Source organism: Pseudophryne corroboree, chromosome 8, assembly GCF_028390025.1.
Source record: "Pseudophryne corroboree isolate aPseCor3 chromosome 8, aPseCor3.hap2, whole genome shotgun sequence".
NCBI classification, from domain to species: Eukaryota; Metazoa; Chordata; class Amphibia; order Anura; family Myobatrachidae; genus Pseudophryne; species Pseudophryne corroboree.
The window spans coordinates 380,472,805-380,486,701 of record NC_086451.1 but is presented as its reverse complement, the minus strand read 5'-3'; positions in this window follow the sequence as shown (position 1 = coordinate 380,486,701).

Sequence of the window (13,897 nt, the reverse complement as noted above, 5' to 3'; positions counted from 1 at the left end):
TCGCATTGATGTGCCATCCTGGATGAGCTGCACTACCTGAGCCACTTGTGTGGGTTGTAGGGAGGTCATACAGGCACGTGGAGGCCACACACACTACTGAGCCTCATTTTGACTTGTTTTAAGGACATTACATCAAAGTTGGATCAGCCTGTAGTGTGTTTTTCCACTTTAATATTGAGGGTGACTCCAAATCCAGACCTCCATGGGTTAATAAATTTGATTTCCATTGATAATTTTTGTGTGATTTTGTTGTCAGCACATTCAACTATGTAAAGAACAAAGTATTTAATAAGAATATTTCATTCATTCAGATCTAGGATGTGTTATTTTAGTGTTCCCTTTATTTTTTTGAGCAGTGTATATATATATATATATATATATATATATATATATATATATACGTCCTGCTCTGATCTTGGCCCATTTAGAGCTTGACGGCATTACGAAATGGAGACAAAGCTCTCCATCTCACAAAAAACAACAACTGGTGAGACCGCAGCATAGATCAGTCTGGCAGGGAGGGTTTCTAGGTACGCAAAACCCGCACTGCCTGCACCACTGTGACAGACACAGACACTTTCATGAGCATTATAAAACTTTTGAGACTATACTGAGCATAATTATAGGGGAAAAAGTTAATTTAACTGCAAAGGTTGGTAGTAAAGAATTATGACAATGGGCTTTGATATAAGGTTGAGACTTTGGCACAGTGCGTCTCTAAGCATTTTCCACCTCTCCACACAACAGCTGACACTATTATTTACAGGAAGCAGCTCCCAACAGCGGATAAACTGCATGGTAGAGATGAGCACCTGAAATTTTTCGGGTTTTGTGTTTTGGTTTTGGGTTCGGTTCCGCGGCCGTGTTTTGGGTTCGACCGCGTTTTGGCAAAACCTCACCGAATTTTTTTTGTCGGATTCGGGTGTGTTTTGGATTCGGGTGTTTTTTTCAAAAAACACTAAAAAACAGCTTAAATCATTGAATTTGCGGTCATTTTGATCCCATAGTATTATTAACCTCAATAACCATAATTTATACTCATTTTCAGTCTATTCTGAACACCTCACACCTCACAATATTATTTTTAGTCCTAAAATTTGCACCGAGGTCGCTGTGTGACTAAGATAAGCGACCCAAGTGGCCGACACAAACACCTGGCCCATCTAGGAGTGGCACTGCAGTGTCACGCAGGATGGCCCTTCAAAAAAATACTCCCCAAACAGCACATGACGCAAAGAAAAAAAGAGGCGCAATGAGGTAGCTGACTGTGTGAGTAAGACTAGCGACCCTAGTGGCCGACACAAACACCGGGCCCATCTAGGAGTGGCACTGCAGTGTCACGCAGGATGTCCCTTCCAAAAAACCCTCCCCAAACAGCACATGACGCAAAGAAAAAAAGAGGCGCAATGAGGTAGCTGACTGTGTGAGTAAGACTAGCGACCCTAGTGGCCGACACAAACACCGGGCCCATCTAGGAGTGGCACTGCAGTGTCACGCAGGATGGCCCTTCCAAAAAACCCTCCCCAAACAGCACATGACGCAAAGAAAAAGAAAAGAAAAAAGAGGTGCAAGATGGAATTGTCCTTGGGCCCTCCCACCCTTATGTTGTATAAACAAAACAGGACATGCACACTTTAACCAACCCATCATTTCAGTGACAGGGTCTGCCACACGACTGTGACTGATATGACGGGTTGGTTTGGACCCCCCCCAAAAAAGAATCAATTAATCTCTCCTTGCACAAACTGGCTCTACAGAGGCAAGATGTCCACCTCATCATCACCCTCCGATATATCACCGTGTACATCCCCCTCCTCACAGATTATCAATTCGTCCCCACTGGAATCCACCATCTCAGCTCCCTGTGTACTTTGTGGAGGCAATTGCTGCTGGTCAATGTCTCCGCGGAGGAATTGATTATAATTCATTTTAATGAACATCATCTTCTCCACATTTTCTGGATGTAACCTCGTACGCCGATTGCTGACAAGGTGAGCGGCGGCACTAAACACTCTTTCGGAGTACACACTTGTGGGAGGGCAACTTAGGTAGAATAAAGCCAGTTTGTGCAAGGGCCTCCAAATTGCCTCTTTTTCCTGCCAGTATAAGTACGGACTGTGTGACGTGCCTACTTGGATGCGGTCACTCATATAATCCTCCACCATTCTATCAATGTTGAGAGAATCATATGCAGTGACAGTAGACGACATGTCCGTAATCGTTGTCAGGTCCTTCAGTCCGGACCAGATGTCAGCATCAGCAGTCGCTCCAGACTGCCCTGCATCACCGCCAGCGGGTGGGCTCGGAATTCTGAGCCTTTTCCTCGCACCCCCAGTTGCGGGAGAATGTGAAGGAGGAGATGTTGACAGGTCGCGTTCCGCTTGACTTGACAATTTTGTCACCAGCAGGTCTTTCAACCCCAGCAGACTTGTGTCTGCCGGAAAGAAAGATCCAAGGTAGGCTTTAAATCTAGGATCGAGCACGGTGGCCAAAATGTAGTGCTCTGATTTCAACAGATTGACCACCCGTGAATCCTTGTTAAGCGAATTAAGGGCTCCATCCACAAGTCCCACATGCCTAGCGGAATCGCTCCGTGTTAGCTCCTCCTTCAATGTCTCCAGCTTCTTCTGCAAAAGCCTGATGAGGGGAATGACCTGACTCAGGCTGGCAGTGTCTGAACTGACTTCACGTGTGGCAAGTTCAAAGGGCATCAGAACCTTGCACAACGTTGAAATCATTCTCCACTGCGCTTGAGACAGGTGCATTCCACCTACTATATCGTGCTCAATTGTATAGGCTTGAATGGCCTTTTGCTGCTCCTCCAACCTCTGAAGCATATAGAGGGTTGAATTCCACCTCGTTACCACTTCTTGCTTCAGATGATGGCAGGGCAGGTTCAGTAGTTTTTGGTGGTGCTCCAGTCTTCTGTACGTGGTGCCTGTACGCCGAAAGTGTCCCGCAATTCTTCTGGCCACCGACAGCATCTCTTGCACGCCCCTGTCGTTTTTTAAAAAATTCTGCACCACCAAATTCAAGGTATGTGCAAAACATGGGACGTGCTGGAATTTGCCCATATTTAATGCACACACAATATTGCTGGCGTTGTCCGATGCCACAAATCCACAGGAGAGTCCAATTGGGGTAAGCCATTCCGCGATGATCTTCCTCAGTTGCCGTAAGAGGTTTTCAGCTGTGTGCGTATTCTGGAAAGCGGTGATACAAAGCGTAGCCTGCCTAGGAAAGAGTTGGCGTTTGCGAGATGCTGCTACTGGTGCCGCCGCTGCTGTTCTTGCGGCGGGAGTCCATACATCTACCCAGTGGGCTGTCACAGTCATATAGTCCTGACCCTGCCCTGCTCCACTTGTCCACATGTCCGTGGTTAAGTGGACATTGGGTACAACTGCATTTTTTAGGACACTGGTGAGTCTTTTTCTGACGTCCGTGTACATTCTCGGTATCGCCTGCCTAGAGAAGTGGAACCTAGATGGTATTTGGTAACGGGGGCACACTGCCTCAATAAATTGTCTAGTTCCCTGTGAACTAACGGCGGATACCGGACGCACGTCTAACACCAACATAGTTGTCAAGGCCTCAGTTATCCGCTTTGCAGCAGGATGACTGCTGTGATATTTCATCTTCCTCGCAAAGGACTGTTGAACAGTCAATTGCTTACTGGAAGTAGTACAAGTGGGCTTACGACTTCCCCTCTGGGATGACCATCGACTCCCAGCAGCAACAACAGCAGCGCCAGCAGCAGTAGGCGTTACACGCAAGGATGCATCGGAGGAATCCCAGGCAGGAGAGGACTCGTCAGAATTGGCAGTGACATTGCCTGCAGGACTATTGGCATTCCTGGGGAAGGAGGAAATTGACACTGAGGGAGTTGGTGGGGTGGTTTGCGTGAGCTTGGTTACAAGAGGAAGGGATTTACTGGTCAGTGGACTGCTTCCGCTGTCACCCAAAGTTTTTGAACTTGTCACTGACTTATTATGAATGCGCTGCAGGTGACGTATAAGGGAGGATGTTCCGAGGTGGTTAACGTCCTTACCCCTACTTATTACAGCTTGACAAAGGGAACACACGGCTTGACACCTGTTGTCCGCATTTCTGGTGAAATACTTCCACACCGAAGAGCTGATTTTTTTGGTATTTTCACCAGGCATGTCAACGGCCATATTCCTACCACGGACAACAGGTGTCTCCCCGGGTGCCTGACTTAAACAAACCACCTCACCATCAGAATCCTCCTGGTCAATTTCCTCCCCAGCGCCAGCAACACCCATATCCTCCTCATCCTGATGTACTTCAACACTGACATCTTCAATCTGACTATCAGGAACTGGACTGCGGGTGCTCCTTCCATCACTTGCAGGGGGCGTGCAAATGGTGGAAGGCGCATGCTCTTCACGTCCAGTGTTGGGAAGGTCAGGCATCGCAACCGACACAATTGGAGTCGGACTCTCCTTGTGGATTTGGGATTTCGAAGAACGCACAGTTCTTTGCGGTGCTACTGCTTTTGCCAGCTTTAGTCTTTTCATTTTTCTAGCGAGAGGCTGAGTGCTTCCATCCTCATGTGAAGCTGAACCACTAGCCATGAACATAGGCCAGGGCCTCAGCCGTTCCTTGCCACTCCGTGTGGTAAATGGCATATTGGCAAGTTTACGCTTCTCCTCCGACAATTTTATTTTAGGTTTTGGAGTCCTTTTTTTACTGATATTTGGTGTTTTGGATTTGACATGCTCTGTACTATGACATTGGGCATCGGCCTTGGCAGACGACGTTGCTGGCATTTCATCGTCTCGGCCATGACTAGTGGCAGCAGCTTCAGCACGAGGTGGAAGTGGATCTTGATCTTTCCCTAATTTTGGAACCTCAACATTTTTGTTCTCCATATTTTAATAGGCACAACTAAAAGGCACCTCAGGTAAACAATGGAGATGGATGGATTGGATACTAGTATACAATTATGGACGGGCTGCCGAGTGCCGACACAGAGGTAGCCACAGCCGTGAACTACCGCACTGTACTGTGTCTGCTGCCAATATATAGACTGGTTGATAAAGAGATAGTATACTCGTAACTAGTATGTATGTATAAAGAAAGAAAAAAAAACCACGGTTAGGTGGTATATACAATTATGGACGGGCTGCCGAGTGCCGACACAGAGGTAGCCACAGCCGTGAACTACCGCACTGTACTGTGTCTGCTGCTAATATATAGACTGGTTGATAAAGAGATAGTATACTCGTAACTAGTATGTATGTATAAAGAAAGAAAAAAAAACCACGGTTAGGTGGTATATACAATTATGGACGGGCTGCCGAGTGCCGACACAGAGGTAGCCACAGCCGTGAACTACCGCACTGTACTGTGTCTGCTGCTAATATATAGACTGGTTGATAAAGAGATAGTATACTCGTAACTAGTATGTATGTATAAAGAAAGAAAAAAAAACCACGGTTAGGTGGTATATACAATTATGGACGGGCTGCCGAGTGCCGACACAGAGGTAGCCACAGCCGTGAACTACCGCACTGTACTGTGTCTGCTGCTAATATATAGACTGGTTGATAAAGAGATAGTATACTCGTAACTAGTATGTATGTATAAAGAAAGAAAAAAAAAACACGGTTAGGTGGTATATACAATTATGGACGGGCTGCCGAGTGCCGACACAGAGGTAGCCACAGCCGTGAACTACCGCACTGTACTGTGTCTGCTGCTAATATATAGACTGGTTGATAAAGAGATAGTATACTCGTAACTAGTATGTATGTATAAAGAAAGAAAAAAAAACCACGGTTAGGTGGTATATACAATTATGGACGGGCTGCCGAGTGCCGACACAGAGGTAGCCACAGTCGTGAACTACCGCACTGTACTGTTTCTGCTGCTAATATATAGACTGGTTGATAAAGAGATAGTATACTCGTAACTAGTATGTATGTATAAAGAAAGAAAAAAAAACCACGGTTAGGTGGTATATACAATTATGGACGGGCTGCCGAGTGCCGACACAGAGGTAGCCACAGCCGTGAACTACCGCACTGTACTGTGTCTGCTGCTAATATAGACTGGTTGATAAAGAGATAGTATACTCGTAACTAGTATGTATGTATAAAGAAAGAAAAAAAAACCACGGTTAGGTGGTATATACAATTATGGACGGGCTGCCGAGTGCCGACACAGAGGTAGCCACAGCCGTGAACTACCGCACTGTACTGTGTCTGCTGCTAATATATAGACTGGTTGATAAAGAGATAGTATACTCGTAACTAGTATGACTATAAAGAAAGAAAAAAAAACCACAGTTAGGTGGTATATACAATTATGGACGGGCTGCCGAGTGCCGACACAGAGGTAGCCACAGCCGTGAACTACCGCACTGTACTGTGTCTGCTGCTAATATAGACTGGTTGATAAAGAGATAGTATACTCGTAACTAGTATGTATGTATAAAGAAAGAAAAAAAAACCACGGTTAGGTGGTATATACAATTATGGACGGGCTGCCGAGTGCCGACACAGAGGTAGCCACAGCCGTGAACTACCGCACTGTACTGTGTCTGCTGCTAATATAGACTGGTTGATAAAGAGATAGTATACTCGTAACTAGTATGTATGTATAAAGAAAGAAAAAAAAACCACGGTTAGGTGGTATATACAATTATGGACGGGCTGCCGAGTGCCGACACAGAGGTAGCCACAGCCGTGAACTACCGCACTGTACTGTGTCTGCTGCTAATATAGACTGGTTGATAAAGAGATAGTATACTCGTAACTAGTATGACTATAAAGAAAGAAAAAAAAACCACGGTTAGGTGGTATATACAATTATGGACGGGCTGCCGAGTGCCGACACAGAGGTAGCCACAGCCGTGAACTACCGCACTGTACTGTGTCTGCTGCTAATATAGACTGGTTGATAAAGAGATAGTATACTACTAATATTATATATACTGGTGGTCAGGTCACTGGTCACTAGTCACACTGGCAGTGGCACTCCTGCAGCAAAAGTGTGCACTGTTTAATTTTAATATAATATTATGTACTCCTGGCTCCTGCTATAACCTATAACTGGCACTGCAGTGCTCCCCAGTCTCCCCCACAATTATAAGCTGTGTGAGCTGAGCACAGTCAGATATATATATACATTGATGCAGCACACTGGGCTGAGCAGTGCACACAGATATGGTATGTGACTGAGTCACTGTGTGTATCGTTTTTTTCAGGCAGAGAGCGGATATATTAAATAAAACAAACAACTGCACTGTCTGGTGGTCACTGTGGTCGTCAGTCACTAAACTCTGCACTCTCTTCTACAGTATCACAGCCTCAGGTCAATCTCTCTCTCTCTCTCTCTCAACCCTAATCTAAATGGAGAGGACGCCAGCCACGTCCTCTCCCTATCAATCTCAATGCACGTGTGAAAATGGCGGCGACGCGCGGCTCCTTATATAGAATCCGAGTCTCGCGAGAATCCGACAGCGTCATGATGACGTTCGGGCGCGCTCGGGTTAACCGAGCAAGGCGGGAGGATCCGAGTCTGCTCGGATCCGTGAAAAAAACCATGAAGTTCTGGCGGGTTCGGATTCAGAGAAACCGAACCCGCTCATCTCTACTGCATGGGTGGTGAAATGCGCTGGAAGTGCCTTGAACATTCACTGACGCAAAGCCAAGGCTTTCTGAAGCAATGTAGACCCACTAGGTTTAAAGTTAAAGATTTTTTCCATTGTGGTTGTCAATGTCACAATGCACCCTCTTCCTTTGAATCAAAGTTATCTGGCACATACTTTCCTATGCAACAATACAGTATGTTTCCCTCTGCAATTTTACGATCATTCTCTATTCATTCCTTTCTCTCTTGTCTGCAATGTAAAACAGAACAATGCAGACAGATAACCTGAACCTTAAGTAACACAAAAATCACAAATACTGTTAGATACCAGAGCCTGATATATAAATGAACAAAAGGAAAATCAGAAAAATTGTTGTTCAGAGATTGAGAGGTGCACACAAAATGCTCAGGGCACTCTGAGCACAGATGTACAGAAGGGAAACAAAACTATGCAGCAGAATACATTAATGTCCTATACCCCATTCAGGCGCTTAGTCAAAATGTGAATAAAAAAGCATCTCTTTCACTTTCAACAGGTGCTCTCCAACAACCCCCCACACCCCTTCCTTCCCAGGGCCTGATTCAGATTTGTACGCTATGCCGATGTTTTCAGTTGAGCGATTATCGGCAGACTGTGCATGCGCCGCAATCGCACTGCGGATGTGTAAAGGTACTGTGATGTTAGTGTATTAGAATGCTTAATATTTGTAGACACTCCCTTACTAACATGTGTAAGCCTGAATCTTCAGTGATGGTCCCTAGGACCAGGGGGATGCTGGGAAGTGGGTGGCCCAGTGTGCAGTGTGCCTGTAGTTGGCGATGGAATAAACAGCACAGCAGTGAACTCACATGTCTCTGTGTCCTGATGACTGGATTTACAAACATATGAACAAAACATGGTGTCAGAAGAAGTTTAACTTGGACTGCTAGTGCTCTCAGAGTGTGACAGAATCCTGCAGCAGTCTGTAAGGCTGTGATACTCAGTGTCTGCAAAACCTGCTGTGTGCTCCTCTCTTCAAACAGTGAGTAACCATGGATAAACTAGCTCCTCCAACTGGCATGCTGATGTCTGGTAACTTGTCTGAAAACTGGAAAAGATTTAAGCAAAGGTTTAATATATATCTTGCTGCATGTGGAGCTGATACAGAGGATGACAAACTGAAGGCATCCATTTTCCTCCGTGTGATAGGAGAGGATGTGCTGGACATTTATAATAGTTTTCAGTTTGCTGAGGGGCAGAATATGGTGCTATCTTCTATAATGCAAAAGTTTGAAGATTACTTTGTGCCAAGGAAAAATGTGACATATGAAAGATATAAGTTTTTCACATGTGATCAGAAGTCTGTAGATGGATTTGATCAGTATGTTACAAAGCTGCAATCACTCAGTAAAACCTGTGAGTTTTGTGATTTAAAGGATTCACTGATTAGAGATCGTATTGTCTGTGGAATACCTGATAATGGACTCAGAGAGAGACTGCTGAGAGAGCAAGACCTAACACTACACAAGGCAGTGACTATGTGTAGATCTGCAGAAATAACTAGATTTCAAGCCAAAAAGTTACACAAGGAAGTTGATGCTGCTGTCCATGTAGTGCAGAACACAGAGCTAAGCAAACCTCCATTCTCAAGAATGAAGCAGTCTAAGCCACAGTCTAATAAGGAAATGTGTAGTAGATGTGGAAATGCTCACAATCCTGAAATGTGCCCGGCTTATGGTAAAACCTGCATGAAATGTGGTAGACTTAATCACTTTGCCAAATGCTGTAAAATTAAAAGTGAAACAACCAATGTGCATGGTGTTAAACAAACAGAGGAATTCTTTGTGGATTGCATTGAACTTTGCAGTGCAGATAAGAAAGAATGCATTGTCCCTTTAACTGTGAACAAGATTGTCATTCCCTTTAAGCTTGATACTGGCGCGCAGGTGAATTTAATATCGTTTCAAGACTATAAGACTTTTAGAGTAAAACCTAAAATTCGTGGGGCGTGGCCTGGACGGGCATGGAGTAGCACTTACACTGTGCAGCTCTCCAGCCCTAATATCCTGAAGCTTTATCCTGCTCTCCCCCCCTGGGTCTGACATTGGAACCATAGCTGGCTGATTGCTTGGAGCCCCCCCTGGAGAGGATTTGGACCTGTGGCTGCTGTTTGCTGCATGTTGGAGCTGTGTTGAGCCTGTGCCCTGGTGTGTGCTGGGCCCGCGTGTGAAGCCGCGGGCTCGAGCTCTCCGTCAATCCGGAAGTCCGTCTCCCCGCTTTTCGCTGCCGCCCGCTGCAGCCGGCCGGAGCATCGCTGGCGGGTGTGAGGGGAGAGTGTCAGCCGCTCCGAATACCCGTGCGGCCGTTCAGTGTACCCGTGCGGCCGCCTGAGGGGCTCCTTGTGCGGCAGTCCTTCTTTGTCCTGCACCGCCCGCCGCTGCCGACCTGCTGCTCGTACCCTGGACCCGCTGACGTGATCCCTGCTTGCTCCGTGCGGCCTCCGGTGCTCAGGGGCCGGGACCTGCATACAGTTTCTGAGGCACACAGTAGCTACAGAAGGACGTGGGAGCGCTGCTGCTGGGGGGCCACTGCTGAATGTTATAAAGGCTGGATGCATCCTCTCCCCCCTCCTCCTGCACTGTTAGGCCACCCTGACTATTGCTAGCTGCCTGCATAAACGGCCATTTTCCGGATCCCCTGCTGCTGTACGTCCCCATTCATATTGGGACCCGGGAATACGGGGTACAGGTTTACTGCTGTGGGAAGGATTAACATCTGCTGCGGGAAGGGGCCTCAGCTGTGCCGGCTGGGTGGTCATTGGGCTGCATACACCCTTTCCCCCCTCCCCCTGCTTCAGTCCTTTGGCCCGCTGACCCTGCCCTCCCCATCGCTGGTGCAGGCTTCCCTGCTGTGCCTGGCGATTGGTGCCGGGAGACTGATCCTCTACATCCCACGGGTTTGGTTGGGGGTGACATTCCCTGCTTCCCTGCTGCATTGGGCGAAGACTCTGGCCCTGTGTTGGTGCGGGCACCCCCCTCTGCCTGTATTTGCTTTGATATATCCTGCCAGCTGGAGGGAGCGACACCGTGTTGTCCAAAATGGTGAAGGGAGCGATAAATAAGTTTGTTCGTGACCCTGGTCCTCAACAGCGGAGGGGAGAAACTGTGAGATCTGAGGCATCGTCCCCATCCCCTGCGTATAGTTCCGCCTCATCTGACCCTCCGGATGCCGCATTGCAGAGAGTATTGGATGCGGTGACTGCCAGCGAGGCGCGTCTGGCTGATAAAATCAGGCAAGTGCAGTCTGATCTCTCCATTATTCATCAGGACCTTCAGCGGGTGAGGGAGAGAGTGGGAGAGGCTGAGACCCGTATATCCAATGTTGAAGACTCTGTCGGCCCACTGGGTCATTGCACTGATGCTTTGGAATCTCAGATGACAGATGTGCGCAAAAAGCTAACGGATATGGAAGGACGTCTGCGGCGCAATAATGTCCGCTTCATTGACCTGCCCGAGAAGGAGGAGGGCTCAGCTCCCGAAGAATTTCTCATAAAATGGCTCCGGGATGCCTTCGGATCTGAGGAATTTTCGCCTTACTTCACCGTTGAACGGGCTCATAGAGTTCCGATGTGCCCGCTGCCTCCAGGGGCTCCACCCCGCACCTTTATTGCTAAGTTCCTCCATTTTCGTGACCGGGACACAGTTTTGAGGCTGGCTCGCACCAAAGGCCCTTTAAAATGGAATGGGTCGTCTATATCGGTATTTCCGGATTTCGCGGTGGATGTACAAAAAGATAGGGCTCAGTTCCTGCCTGTCAAGAGGAGGCTCCGTGAACTTGACCTGCCATATGCCATGCTCTTTCCATCTAGGCTACGGGTGGTGGCTGATGGGGACACAAAATTTTTCACGACTCCCCGTGAGGCCATGATGTGGCTGGACAGACGATTTCCGGCGAGGCGTGCCCTTGCAGATCCGTGAATCTCCGGCTTAACTTTGGAAGCGGACATTCCTCCTGTTTTTTTTGTTTTCCTTGTTGATTATTCTGTTTGCTATGTTTGTGTGAGCTGTTTACTGCAAGGCGATAGGATGCGGGAGTGTTTGATTGTTGTCAATGTCCACTTTATCCCCCGCTATTCTGCTCCTGTGGTTTAGACAGGTTATATGACTATTTGCTTGTCTGCTTTGATCTCTCTGTTATGCTTCTGTGTTTTTGTTCTTTGGGGGGCTGGGGGGGGGGCATATATTCGGCTTGATATGTTTGGTTCTCTGATATCCGTGTATGTTTCATTTTGGGTATTGGACTGACCTAGGGGGTGGATCTATATGATTTCCCCTCCATTTTTGCGGGGGGGGGCAGTGGTTGGTGGCTGGAGGCTACCTCCTTTTTTTCCCGAGAGTCATTATATTCTTGGCCCCGATTAGGGTTTGTTTGCACTAGTTGATGGTGCTACGAAGTTTTGTCTGTTTTTGTTTTTAGGTATTTGCACTTAGTTTTGGGATCCAAGTATGCTGCAAGTTGGGGGTGGTATACAGGGAGGGGGGTGGGGGAAGGTTTTGGGTTGTATTTATTTTTTGTGTGGAAGTGTATGTTGCGAATGTATATGGTTTGCTGCTGTACTATTTAAGCAATGGTGTCCGGTAACTGAATATATGCACGGCGGAATTGGCCGGCCGCGGGGTGTTGCACTTATTATACTTTTGACGTCCTATGGCTGGGCTTAAAGTGCTATCGTGGAATGTGAGAGGGCTCAATGATAAAGTTAAGAGGTCCCTGGTACTCCGACAGATTAAACATTATGCCGCTGATATTGTCTGCCTTATGGAAACGCACTTGGTGGGTAGTAATACTCTCTCTTTGAAAAGACCCTGGGTGGGATGGGCGTACCATTCCATACACACTTCTGCATCTCGTGGAGTTTCAATCCTTATTAGGCGGACCGTCCCCTTTGTGCTGGAGTCTATACAAACGGATCCCTCGGGGAGATATGTGTTTTTGAAATGTAGACTATTTTATGTCCCTGTCCTCCTCCTAGCTGTTTATGTGCCCCCTCCCTATTCTCCTGATGTTCTTAAGAAGGTTGCTGGGTTCATGGCCTCATCCCCCGGGATATCTGTTATTTGCCTTGGGGATTTCAATAATGTGCTAGATGCGGCGATGGATAGGCTCTCTATGTCTCCATCTACTGCGTGTCCTGGGAATTCCACTTTCGCAAATGTGGTGTCGGGGTTGGGCCTGGTCGATCCTTGGAGATTGAGACACCCGTCTCTTAAACAATACTCCTGTTTCTCTCATTCTCATTCTTCGTTCTCCGGGATTGACCTGGCCCTCCTCTCGAGCAACATGGTTCCCCGGGTTGGTAATGTCAAATATGAGACTAGGGGTATATCAGATCACTCCCCTTTGACCTTTACTTTGGACTTAAACTGCTCTAGGGGCCAAGCTGTATGGAAATTTAATCCGTTTTGGCTGGTGCACATGGGGGACGGCTCGGACCTGGTGGCTGCATGGCGGGAATTCTTTATACTGAACAGTGCCGAAACGGCTATCTCTAATTTATGGGACACGTTTAAGGCCTTTTTGCGGGGGAGTTTGATTAAACGGGTGTCTAATTTGAAGTCCTTCTATAGGCGACGGGAGGTTGAGCTGGAGGCCCAGAGTGTCGCTGCAGAATTGCAGTACTTACAAGATTCTTTGAATAGTTCTAAACTAGCCTGGTTATCGGCTCAGAGGGAATGGAAAAATTACCTAATGGAAAAGACTCAGCATAGACTCCTTTTCTCCTCCCATACCTTTTACGCTACTGGCGATAGGCCGGGGACGTACCTGGCCTCCCTGGCCCGGGGTGACAGACCTACTAGTGTTGTGGTTGAGATTGTGAATTCTGATGGTGCTTCCCTGACTCAGACTCCACAAATGGCGGTTGAATTTGTATTGTCACAAATGAGGGCCTGAGCTGACGGGAGGCAGCCTCAGTTGTAGGGGCTGAGATGTACCGGAACCTGGGAGGTTGTATCAGACCCCTGGACATGTAAGTAACATGAATAATAACTGCCCGAAGGCGTGACCACGACAACTTGGATAAAAGTCAATGATGTTTATTATGACAACTCCGCAACACAGCAGCAGTAAAAGAAAACGTAAAAGTCAGCAAAGAATAAATACAGTTCCTGGGTACTACAGGATGGCAGGAGCCACAGGGCACTGGTAGTGTGAGATAGTTCTTATGATCTTCTAGATGGAAAGTCCTTACCAGGCCCGACTGTAGCAATGGAGATAACCCAGGATTGTGCCAGCTGGTGT